Source organism: Melanostigma gelatinosum (genome assembly GCF_949748355.1).
Source record: "Melanostigma gelatinosum genome assembly, chromosome: 7".
In the NCBI taxonomy this organism is placed as follows: Eukaryota; Metazoa; Chordata; class Actinopteri; order Perciformes; family Zoarcidae; genus Melanostigma; species Melanostigma gelatinosum.
In genome coordinates this window covers 11,002,406-11,015,031 of record NC_136640.1, presented here as the reverse complement: position 1 = coordinate 11,015,031, position 12,626 = coordinate 11,002,406, and the positions used below count along the sequence as shown (strand labels likewise).

The 12,626-nt window shown below is 43.2% G+C and overlaps 1 protein-coding gene across 2 annotated transcripts in view; it reads right to left on the bottom strand.

The window, feature by feature from the left end:
- aipl1 (aryl hydrocarbon receptor interacting protein-like 1) overlaps nucleotides 1-8,905 on the bottom strand; it is a 30,960-nt gene extending 22,055 nt beyond the window's left edge. The window contains exons 1-2 of one of the 2 annotated variants that reach the window (XM_079272125.1): nucleotides 8,858-8,905; nucleotides 7,368-7,431 (exon numbers count right to left, since the gene is read on the bottom strand). The gene's annotated coding sequence lies outside the window, so the exon portion shown is untranslated. Of the gene's footprint in view, nucleotides 1-7,367; nucleotides 7,432-8,163; nucleotides 8,260-8,857 lie in introns of those variants that run through there. The other variant, XM_079272124.1, reaches the window with a different exon arrangement.
- Between the last annotated feature and the right edge of the window lie 3,721 nt (nucleotides 8,906-12,626).

Sequence of the window (12,626 nt, the reverse complement as noted above, 5' to 3'; positions counted from 1 at the left end):
GCTGGTGTACACTGAGGAAACAGAAAATGTGTAGCATTAGCTAAAGGTAACCCTCTATAGGGCAGTATTTTCAACTGAACACACACATAAAGCACACTGCCCCGTTCCTTCCTGCGGTAGGATGGAAAAAGAACATTTTGACACCTTTTGTTATTACTTGGTTCTCAACACTTTGTATATAATGTGTTAATTGTATTACACAGTTAGCCTGACGCAATCTGCGATCATTTTCACATGCTGCCACCGTAGCTTCCTCTGGAACATCAAATGCTTCTGCGTTTAAAAAAATGAGTCGGACATGCAAGGCTGAAGGGGAAATTGAAGGAAAGACAAGAATTGGCAGCAAAAGGTGAAAAGCAAAAGAAGGAACTATATGAAATATATTTACATCTTCATTGTACACCAATTTGCATGCATTGGTTGTTCTTTCAAATAGCATAAAAAATTAAGTTGAACCTCTTGTGCCTGTTGTGACAGAGAGAGCTGCAGCAGTAGTTTCTTTTCATTTTAATATCATTTTCATCTATTATTCCTTAACTATGTTCCTTCTCTGCTCATATGTTAAGCATGCACACTACACGCACGCAGAGGCCATCCCAGAGTGGAGAACACAATGTACCAGGAGTGATTTATTACACAGAGCCGACCATTCCCAGGACAATTACAGCCAGCCCAAGCAACAGGCTGAAAATGGCTCCTCGGAGTGTGTACGCACAAATACGAAAACGCACAAGAAGTACACAGTGTACTTGTGTCTGAGCGATTCAAGCACAGTTGGCAGTGTGAAAGCGGTAAGTCGAGGAGAGCAAGGGCTACTGTCCCCAAATTGAGGCATTGTTCTTAATTAAACATGCACAAAGAAACAGCCCATATGTTTGTAATTCAGGCGTTTTAAGCTTTTCCTGATGCAACACAGTGACTGCTTAGGAGAAATATGGACTAAATAGCTATTAAGCTCCAAATGCAGAAGACAAAGCTCTGGAACACACACTTGTAATTTGATAAAAATCTCTGACAAAAGGTGCGTTTAGTGTCGATGAGGTGGTGGTTAACTTGAGGTTAGGATCAGGGCAAACGTTAACACAGAAGGGAGGTTTGACTGAAGTTAAACTTCAACCAAAGTGCTCTAACATGCAAAGTCACTGACTTTTAAAAATAAACTACAAGCTGCTGACACTTTGCAAACCAGCCAAGTATCAACATACCCTCATAAAGAGAGTGATTTGACTTCACACAGAGAGATGGGAAACACCCTCATTTGTTTCCAGTGGGGTTCTGTCAGTTTAGTTTGAGCTGTAATGATCTTCCTCAGGAAATTGAACTGATGTCTAAGTGTGATTTTATTTTTTTTAGAGGATGGAGAATGGATCAACTCTATGACTGTTTGCCAATAACAACATATCCCAGCAGACCATGGGAATGACTTGGCAAACACGAAAGAATGGGAAGCCCCATGAATCATTCTAGGAATGCCATTTCTTATCCAAAATCTCCCCCAAGAATGCATCCAGTCTGTATTATGAGATTGGTACAATTCCAGTGTGATGGTTTTAAAGGAAGCTAAATGTTTCTCCTGCAACTTGAGCCAACAGCTACAGCTAACATGGATACTAGAAACCACCATGCATGCTGTATGTAAATGTGGGCGTAATACCACAGTTGAGTATACCATACGGCATTTTCTATATGGGCAGGATAATCTTACATAAATGCTGGTTGTGCTTTGGGGATGAGAGCAGCTTTGCAACATATTCTGACAAGCATCTTATCTGTCCTCAAAAGAGGTATCAACAATATTCGTTTCCCACACGGCAACATCCTGCCCTCGTCTTTTTTTGGTATTGCAGTAATCAAAAATATTTTTCCCTTGAAAGCCGCAAGCTTGGCAGAACAGCTAATGTTAGCAACCTTAAGGCCCACCCCAGAGTAATTGGTTCAGTACCAGCATATCAATCAAGCTGATCGCCGTTATAGCAGAACAATAATAATGCATTACATTTATTTGTTGAGTTTGTAGAGTTTGAGTCCTCTGGCATTCTGTTCTCCATTGTAGACCATAATGTACCAGTAACCCAGATTCTGTAAATGAATATCTGAGGAAGTGGCCATCTTTGTTCTGATAACGAGCTCATTTACAGTTAAATTATCTGATCAATTCTTCACTTCTGTGCCATCGTCCCAGTCTCAGCTGCTCTGCACTTGATCATATGTGCACACCCAACCCCCCCCCCCCCATAACCCTTCACAAATTGCTTTCAAGTCAAGGGCGGATCAATATACTTGCCAGTGCTTTCCTCCAACAGCCATGAATGGGGATTAGGGAGAAGAAAGGGTGTGACTTTTAAGAGACATATACAGACACATGAGCAAACATTGTTCAAGGGCAGTTCTGGGGCGTTAACACTAACACTCAGAGTGGATTCATCATTCACACTGCTTCTCAAAATGAGCGAGCTGGAAGTGATCATTGTGAGCGTGTGAGCATATGCATGAGTTACTGTATGTGAGCGAGCAAACGTATGCATGCGTGGGGAGATTGGGGCGCTGTCGGGGTGGGTGTGTGTGTGTGTGTGTGTGTGTGTGAAAAAAGTCCACGCCGTTTTATAGAAGCACGACTTGCTTGTTTTCTCGCAACCCACTCGTGCAAATTATGAAATGCCACTTGACGCTGCTGACAAATAAGGGAGTGTGTGTTTGTTACTGCACATGCATGTGCACGAGACCTGTGCAGACATGATACAATATCTGTTTGTGCCGACAGCTGCCGTTTATCTGGATATGAATTAATGATTCAAAATTAAACCGGTTATAGTTGGAAGTGGCAGAACAGGAAGTCAGCAGGTGGGGAAGAGGGAATGGCCCTTCAAGTAAAGTCTTGCATAGCATCTAACAGGATTTTTTACCGAGCATCTGGAGCCAGGAACGCATGGGAACAATATAGTGTGTGTGTGTGTGTGTGTGTGTGCGCGCGTGTGCGTGCGTAGGAAGAGAGGCGGGTGGTATCTGCCCCAGTGATGTCATGAAGTGAGAATCAGACAACCTGGTCCTGGTGTACAAACTACACACAGATGAGACAATGACGCAGCATGACTCTCAAACTGAGGGTGTGTGTGTTCGATGCAAGCTCCCTGTGAAGGACATCAAGTGTCAAATTTTCTACGCATGCACGCACACACAGAGGGAGAGAAAGAGAACAAAGTATCCCTTAGAAATAACTGAACTGGAGGAGGAGAGAGCTCCTGAGACAGTGAGATACAGAAACCGAGGGATGGAAGTAAGGGTGTGGACGCTGGGTAAAGATGACCAACATAAAGAAAATATGTGTGTGCTTTCTCCGGCTGTCATCTCACTTCCTACCACTGGGAAGAAGGGTGTCAAAGAGTACATTGTTTCTCTCTATGTATCCGTTTGTGTCCATTCCTTGCTCTGGCTAAATCTCCTCCGTATCATCCCACCCATCCTCCCTCGAGAGATAGAGAAAAAGACACGGAGGGCTGAAACGCGCCATACACCATCTCATTTCATGCACAGTGTCATTTTCCTCACGAAAGGTGATGTAGTTTAAAATGAAAACCACTGGTTGACTACTTTCCAAAGTGTTAAGTTGCGTGGTCAGATTTAGAGACGGCAATAATGCGGGTTTCCCTGTCACTTTCCATTTTATGACCACATGTAACATTATGGTGTCCCAGTTAGGGCCACAACGGTTTGCGTAATCGTTCAGAACAGTCACGGGACGGGGTTCAGGATTTACGTGCACGCTCACTATGCACGGCATATTTTTGAAAGTGCCTGCGCTTTTCCAAACAGCTGAGCCGGCTTCTCAGATGGTTGTTGGTAACAAACCATCTGGCCGTCGGGTGAAGATAGCATAAAGGGTTACCGTGCTAATGTGAGCAGGTTTTTCCAAATAAAATAGAGATCCTCATTTGGTGAATTGGTTCCTCGTTTTATGGGCTACATTTTGAATTAACTTGAAGAGGATTAAGAACTTCTCGTCTAGAACACCGACACAAGATTAAATGATAAGCTGATGAAAGTTTGGTTGGTCAATGAAAAAAATGTGGCGGGTGGAGGTCAACTGCCATTCAACCACAGGCTCATCTCACTCCGCTGAACAGGGTGTGTGTGTGTGTGTGTGTAGGGGACATGGCCAGGGTATGTTAGACTAAAAAGAAATGTTTGTATAAGTGTGTGTGTGTGTGTGTGTCTGTGAATGAGTGTGTTTCCTGCCGCCCTGGCCCCAGCTGTACCCAGATGGCCTGAGGGCACAGTGTGCTAAGCTAACAGAGACGAGACAGAGACATTCACCCCGAGTTAGTGAGCTGGAAGAACACTGACCACATTTCATCCACAGAAGCCACGCCCTATTGAATATCCTGTATTACATTCGATTTTGCTCATATAAATAACTTAAACCTAAAAAATGCTGGTCAGAATAGTCTTCTACTCAACTCAAATCTTTGTCTGCATTATCCTGATGAAGACGACTTGGTCTAGCAAACATAAACCACAAAAATGATTTGTCTTTTTTGTCTGTTTTGGATTCTACCTGTCTTAAATACTCTCTCCCTTTAGCCAAGCCATTGCCCCTTTGTTCACTTAACTCCTCAACTCCACCCTGCCATCTTTCATCTCTTCTTGTGCGCTTTAATAATCTCTCTTCTTCGGCCATCTGAGCTTTCATTTTCCTCCATCTGCCTTGTTCCCCTATGTGGTCCTTTTCATCCCTTAATGTCATCTTCCTTGCTCTCCCTTCACTGTATCCCTTCCTCCTCATCCTGCTCAGCTCCCTCAGTGTCTTTAGGTTGCTCAGTTAAACAAGGCTGAGTTACATTCTTGGTATGCCTGCTACATATGGTCCACATTCCAGCCGGTCTGCCGAGAGGCCCGCTGCTCTTCACCGCTGGCCCTGCGGAGACCAGCCCCAAAGCTGAGCGTGCTACAGCCTAAAATAATCTTAACACCGCTCTAGTCTTTGCCTGCATGAGGCTAGAACTACAACTCAGATACTAAAGATTCAACCTGGGCCTACAGTGGTATTTCATTAAGCTTTCTTTCCTTGCATATAGGCGATAATTTATTTCTCTGTATATCTGTTCCCTCAGGCCACTACCTCTGGCTCTATATGCGTGTTTGTGTGCATGCAGTTTTACATTTTTGTTGGTAGAGAGAACTTTTCCTGTGGGCAGGCACACATAGTGCAACATGTGTTGTCCATATGGGCTGGTACAGCGCTGCTGAGCAGTGGTGGCTCCATCTCTCTCCATTTGAGGCGTATACAATACAGTCTGGGACACAGTTGCAATGCTGTTAGCGCCACATCGCTATGCTGCACACACCAAAACATCCTCGCATGTGTGCACATATGAAAGCACAAAGAGTACATCTGTCTCTCCATCAGACGATAACATACACACACACCTTCGCGCAACACCTGCCACAGAGCTTTGTCTGTCTTAACCGGACGCAGACACACAGCCTTTTAACCCGCCTACAATTTCTATACCCGTTAACCTCCAACTGTATACCGGTATTAGAAGCAACATATAGATACTCGACAAACAATGCTGTATTCATCCCAAAGCGTGGAGAAAGATTTGCCTTCGCTCGTCAAAGTTAGCTCCCTAAGACTGTCTGGGTGTGGCCATAAAAATGTGCAACCTCACTGCAGCTACCGCATTTCCACCGCAGATCCTCCCCTCTTTGGTCGGCCATCAATAACGATCAATGTCCCACTCCTGCTCACTTACACCAAGTAATTTGATGGATCGGTCATTCAAAAGCTTAAGTTAGCAGAGGAGGAGTGACTCAGCCAATGACATATTTACATGGTATGGTTCTGATCAATGTCAGTGACTCTTAACGGGGCTAAACTGTTCCAGGTCTCTCTGTGGGAAAGTTAAGTCAAAGGCCTTCTTGTCAGACCAAACCCTTTCCAATTTGCCGAACCACACGTATACACAAATTTGCATTAAAATTTGACAAATACTCAAACACGCACACACAATTTTGCATTCACATGCACTCAAACTAACGACTTTCAGGATAACTTGATATTTGACTCTAGATTATAGGGCACAGGGACACAACATGGCACAAACACCAGATACCAATCATATCATTAATCATCATTTATCATAAAGTCATTCAATTCTTATAAAAATCCACAGTAATTACCCTTGCATTGCAAAAATGCAACCACTGAGGCTGCAGATTCAGTTCCTTTTTTTTACTTGACGTTTAAGTGAACTTCTAACCAGGACCATATTTCACCCAGTTCACTTGGACTCTTCTAGTTTCACATCCTTTTTCTATACCAGTCTTTTTAACACACATAATGTGTCATTGTAACCAAAGTCAACGAGGCCTCGTACATACATTTTCACACTCCTAAATGTGAAACCAGTCTCAACACAGTGCTTCCTGCATGGGTGGGACATGTGCTGGGACTCTGACATTATTACCCCCAAGGTTAATTCTCATATGGTGGCATCCTGATAATCCAGATGCGTCCCGTGGTCTGGACTCTGACCGGCCTGCAGCATCATGTATAATTCACTATTCATACCCAAAGAGGGGACTCTTGAGGAAAGGGAAGGCGGGGGAAGCCAAAGTGAGGCCTGTACAACTAACAAGCATTTCCAGAGCATCTACGGCCTGAAAAGTGCATTTTCTTTGATTCATCATGTAATTGGAGGGAAGAAAGGGAATGGGCCAACAGAAATGGCCATGATTTGCGCAAGGTCAGGTTGTCCATCAGGAGCTTTGATGCCAAAGATCAGAGACAACAAGGTCTGAGCTGTCATTTGGCTGACGTAGCTAGGATGCAAGTGGAAAAGGCCACCGGTTGCTCAACAGAATGTGAAGACGGGGAGTTGCGGCTCAGCAGCCTGCCCTTACTGAATCATAGCCAGTCTCTCTTTCTACCGAAGAGTTGGTGAGCTTTGGGACCTGAGCTTAGATAAATTGTTGTATTTCAACCCATTGTCTTCTTTAATGTGGAAATCTTTAAACTGAGCTTGCATAAACAAATGTTCGAGGGCCTTGGACACTGACTATAAGATTACATAATCCCTGTCACTGGAATTCATAGAAAATGGGGGACGGAGTTCATTGACTGTCTAAACTTGCAACAGGTTGATGAGCACAGCACAATAACCAGTGTGACAGGAAAAAAAACGGCAGGCAACGGAAAACAAATCAGGCAAAATGAAAAAGCACTGAAGTATGACAAAAACTACAATATCTCACAGTAATACACTTCTTGGTTGTCTTTGGCAAAGTAGAGAAATAGTTCTACCTTTTTTTGCTTTGTACAATTACAATAGAGCTGTAAGCATTCCACAGGTTGACTCAAATACAACCGCGCCTTACCTCCAACAATTAACACTTCTGTAGATCCCTGGAAGTAGATCCTGATGCCACGATCTAAAGTTGATGAAAAGACATGAAGATCTACTGTAGGCACCCGGATACACTGGGGAGGAGGAGGAGGAGGAGGAGGAGGAGGAGGAGGAGGAGGAGGAGGAGGAGGAGGAGGAGGAGGAGGAGGAGGAGGAGGAGGAGGAGGAGGAGGAGGAGGAGGAGGAGGAGGAGGAGGAGGAGGCTCTCCACATCCATGTTGCGCTACAAAGGGTGGGGCCTTGAGGAATTCACTCTATCTGCTTTTCTCTCGACTTAAAGCTTATCTTAATTAGACTATACGGGGTCAGTCTGCCTGTGCACTCAATTATGACAGAGTTATTGTGGTATAAACGCATCGCAAGAGTGAGGAATGTGTGCTCGATGTTCTTTGACAAGTAGAGCAGACTACTGTAAGAACATAGACAACTCCTTCCCTGCTGGATTCCGATTCATTCAACGCCCAACCGATTTGCCTCGGGAAAGACGCACCCGCCTCATCCCATTATAGCAGCATAAACGCGCTCAGACACATGTACAGAAAATACATATTTTAAATAGGCCTCGGTAGACCGACCCACAACCTTCACTGCCAAATCACTGCGTTTCTTCTGTTTAGACTGACATATTAATATAATGACAATAAAACATGTTAAAATGCCTTTGATGGAACACCGCAGCACGCCCTCTCTTGTGGCCTTTAAATGTCACCTCCGCTAAAAAAAAAGTTTGCAAAATGTATTTGCCAGTCGCACTTACTTTGGTTTGGGTAAATCCACCGAATCCACCGAGGCACTTGTCAGTGCGGTTATACTATGTCAAATATGCGCAATTTGTGCCGTGCTTGGATGAGATTTGAGGACTATCGGGCGCTGTTTGGACCATTTCCCCCACGCCCAGTTTGCCTGTGGCATTCAGCAGGGCTGCCTGCTGTAAAGTTGCCACGTCCGTTACATTTCACTTATGAAACCAAATCGACCCGACAAGCAGTACTATAACAAAAAAATAAAAAAATACTCTACTTACTTCTTAACTGCGTAATAGTCCAATTCATCTAATTCAGTGAGAGCGATGTGAGCCAAAAAGGTGCGCACATCAAGATGGCAATACATTTGTTATGTAATATCTTCCTAGATGAAAATGACTGAACAGAATCTATAAAGCCATTGGCAGACATAGAGTCTCAGCCCTGACTGGACACTCGAGTAGAAACAGTCGGTTTTGTACCATTTTTCAGCGCAGAAGCCTTACAGAAAACCCTCAGCCACACCTTAACTCTCAATCAATTTTTTCTAACACTTCCAGTGGTTTCGACGAGATGCGAAGCCCGCAAGTTCACCCTAAGCAGGCTGTCTGCTTTCTGTGGCTCGTGCGCGCCGGTGTTAACGTTTAAAGCCCTAAAAAAGAGAAACGTAAAACGGTCCGATCTGAGTATCCGGTTGTCCGGACCCACCCCGTGCTGCTCGTTGCTCCTCGGGGCTCCCTCCCCGGTCTCTCTCTCCGGTCCAACTCCTCTCTTCAAACCGGCTTCTCACTCCGATCAGCTGGCAGAGCCGTGACGTCAACGTCCACCATCATCCAATCAGACGCGAACCGGAAAACCCAGTGCTGACGCCCACTGTACACGCACGATGACGAGCAGGTGCACCGGCCAATGACGGCGCAATTCTGTGAGGAAAAGGGCGGGCGCTAGAAATAGTGACCAATGGGATTACATCCGCCCATGGGAGGTGTTTTCTCCTCGGACCTATTGGGTGTTGGGAAATGTTATGTGTGAAGTGTTGGGAACTTTTCTCCACCAGCAGGCTACAGATTCAATTGAATATACTGTGTTGCTATTGAATAAGTATAAATAGTTGGGATAACAAAATTAGTTCACCTGGTCTTCACAAGGTCAGCTGATAATATTTTCAGCTTGTGTGTCCTATCAAATGTTTATGTCATATGTTGTCTATTCTATTTCAGTAAAGTCACTTATTTGTGTAGCCCAAAAATCAAAACTTTGCTCCAGAAGGATGCCATACGTACAATATCTGGCACTGTCCATCTTTAGACACTAATTTCAGGAATGGAAAAAGTCCCACAATTCTATTTTGTTTGAGCAAAGGCCTGATTTGTCTATTTTCTAACAGTCATGAGTCAAGTTCACATATAAAGCCTATTCCTGGTGCAGCAGTATATAACCAAACTTAATTGTCTTAAGAGGCCCACAGGTCTTCCAGTTTGGGTCTTTTAACTGTTCCAAGGTAACACTAACTGTGATTGAGCCTTTGCAACACTGGCTCCTCACCATTTACCATCTGACTGACGAACACTGTCTCAGCTATTACATTTAATCTTAGAACCAAATGTATCTAATGCTGTATTTAAACGGCTGCTTATCCTATCATCGTCTTTCATTATTATAACTCTGGAAAACACTTTTTGCCTGAGAAGTGCTCTATAAATGGACTAATGTTATTACAATCGGTTAGAAAGGTTTTAGGGGCACATTACAAATTCACTTTGCAGTTATACTGCTCTATGCAACTACAAACGCTGACCATAATGAGAGAGAAAACGGCTTTAGATTTAGGGTGTTAGTATACAGTATGGTACTTTTTACTTTTGCAATGAAATTGTGCTTTTCCCCAAAAAATACATTACATTTAAAGCCAACCACCCAATCTCTTCTTAATAATACATTTTCCATCCATGGTTTGAGAAGTCTCCATGTGGAGCCCAAACCACCAAAACTCCATCGCATTTTTAACAGTTTTTCAGAGTAAGAATCGGGTTCTACGAACAAATAAGTGATTTCACTTCTCGTGGATGGAAACCTCAATTGGAAACTTGCTTTGTTGAAGTCACTACAATTCCACATTTAGGAGAGTGTGCTACATCAATATATGGATCGACGTTCTTGTCCTCGTACAGTATGAGCACACGGGTATTGTGTGCATGTTTACTTGTGTGAGCATGCACGTGTCCAGAATTTTACTATAAATGTACAGTATGTGTTAACGTCGGGAGAGAATCAAAACAATGCACTTCATACAGCACCAAATCAGTCGATGTTTTGGCCGAGGCACAGTTGGAGAGGTCATAGGCAACAACCTGTCAACCTATTTGTTGTAAGACTTTGAACATGCAGTAACACAATGCTGCCTCAGCACAGTGACACAGCTTTTATTCCTTACCTCAATTTATGTTGATGCATTCACAAAGCTGGGCAGGAATGCGCCACAGGCACACATCGCTCAAGAAACCAGTCCTTCCTCCCCTCGGTATTATTGCATGGGTCTAATGGTCTAATCCATGCATTAGTGTCCCCTATCAGGGCAGGGCGCACCACTTCTGTGAAGGCTGCTAAAATACATCCAGGTTGAAGGATATAGGAGAGACATCTTTAAACCTCAGTGATGACTGCAACGATTTATAATACCTCCATATAATACGGCTCGTTGTGCACCACTGGATATGATCAGATTATATTTCCTGCAAACAGTAGATTTGATAATACGACCAACCAAAAAAATGTCTCTCTGGCCCCAGATGAGGAGTAATTTGAGCAGACATGGAGAGAGGATGAATTGAACCGAACCAGTAATGCCTTTTGATTGCTTGAATTTTAAGGTGGGACAACACAAATGGAACACAAGCATTATACTGATGTGCAATTACATGAGACGCTGTTACATTTCAGTGATGCTCTCAGTCAATATTAGGTGAAAGTAAATGGTTTATTTGCTTTTAAAATCACCACTTTCCAAGCAGACAGCTGGCTTTTCTGAACCCACTTATAGTTGATCATGTAGGCGACCTGGAGCGAACACTTGAGGTCAATTTAAATTCTCTGTAATAATGTAATTCAACAGACATTCGAGACATGATAGTTGAATTGTTATTGTGTTGGATAGTATTATATTATAGGGTGGTTTGATCATTCATCAGAGTGGACAGTTAAGATGGTGTTGCCACATGAATCCCCTGAACGATGGTGTTTCGGAAGCACATTGGAATTGTTTAGCTTGAGTACAATTGGCCATAAATATCCATTTCAACATCTAAAAGCTTGTTGTACTTTGATGAGTTTTACTTTTCTTCAGCTGAGAATTAATAGATTCGGAATCAGAATGACACATTTAATTGAACTGTAATATTATTTGTAATCAGCAGCCTTTGAGTTGCATCACATCTGCAACACATTTAGTGGCTGCTCTTTTTTTGAAGATTGAGAATAAAATGACTGATATTAAATCAAATAATAATAGTTAGATAACAAGACTGCCAGTCAGTCATCTATCAACTTCTCTATTATTGTTTAGATGCACAAAAGTGTTAAACTTACCACTTACAGTACTCATCAAGTGCATCAAAATGTGTGAATTAGTAAAAGATGATCAATACTGTGGTGAGAGGATAACCTCTTTGAATGGCTTCTTTAGAGCTTCTGATGCTTGTGAGCTCAATCAAATGACTATTATTTCTCAAGGGGTTGAGGTAGCATACCTCCACTGGTATCTTACAAAAGAGTGAATCATCGTTGTTATAAAGCAGCAATGGAGAGAGCAGCATTCTTCCTTTAGAAAAGATGTATCACGCATCACAGAGTAAGCAAGCCTTTATGCATTTCCTCAGGTATGACGTGTTTATGTTTCAGTGGAAACATGATGCCGCCACTTCCTGTGTCTCTCGTAAGCACACAGCACAGACTCGAGCACGATGCTCTGATTTAAGTGCACCAGTACGACCTGTTAATTAGAGCCACACATTTTCCATCTATATATATATGTCTAACTTTAATACATGCTCCACTTTTTTCTCTCTCCTGCCCCCCCCCCCCCCCTTCCTTAATTGCACAGTAGGACTACATACAATCTCTGCCAGGCAAGGAGCAATCTGGGAACTGTTTAAGCCAGGTAGTGGCTCTCCACAGCCAAACGGAGAGAACACATTGCGCAGTCACACACTACAACAGGTCGGCGCCTATATGCTCCGAGTGAGCGAGAGCGACTCACGCAGATGAAATTGAGACCCTGAAGCCATAAGTCAGAGGGTTCAACACTGACAGACTGCAGAGGATATTACCCAAACCATCCTGGCCATTCAGGATCAAGGTATTATGGTCCATGAAAGTGCAGCTCCATCATAAAGAGGTTTTAGTAAAGAACTTGGGTAGCGTCGCTTTTTCTGAGCAGGTAACTATAAAATGCTCTTTTTGTCTACTTTATTTAATTGTT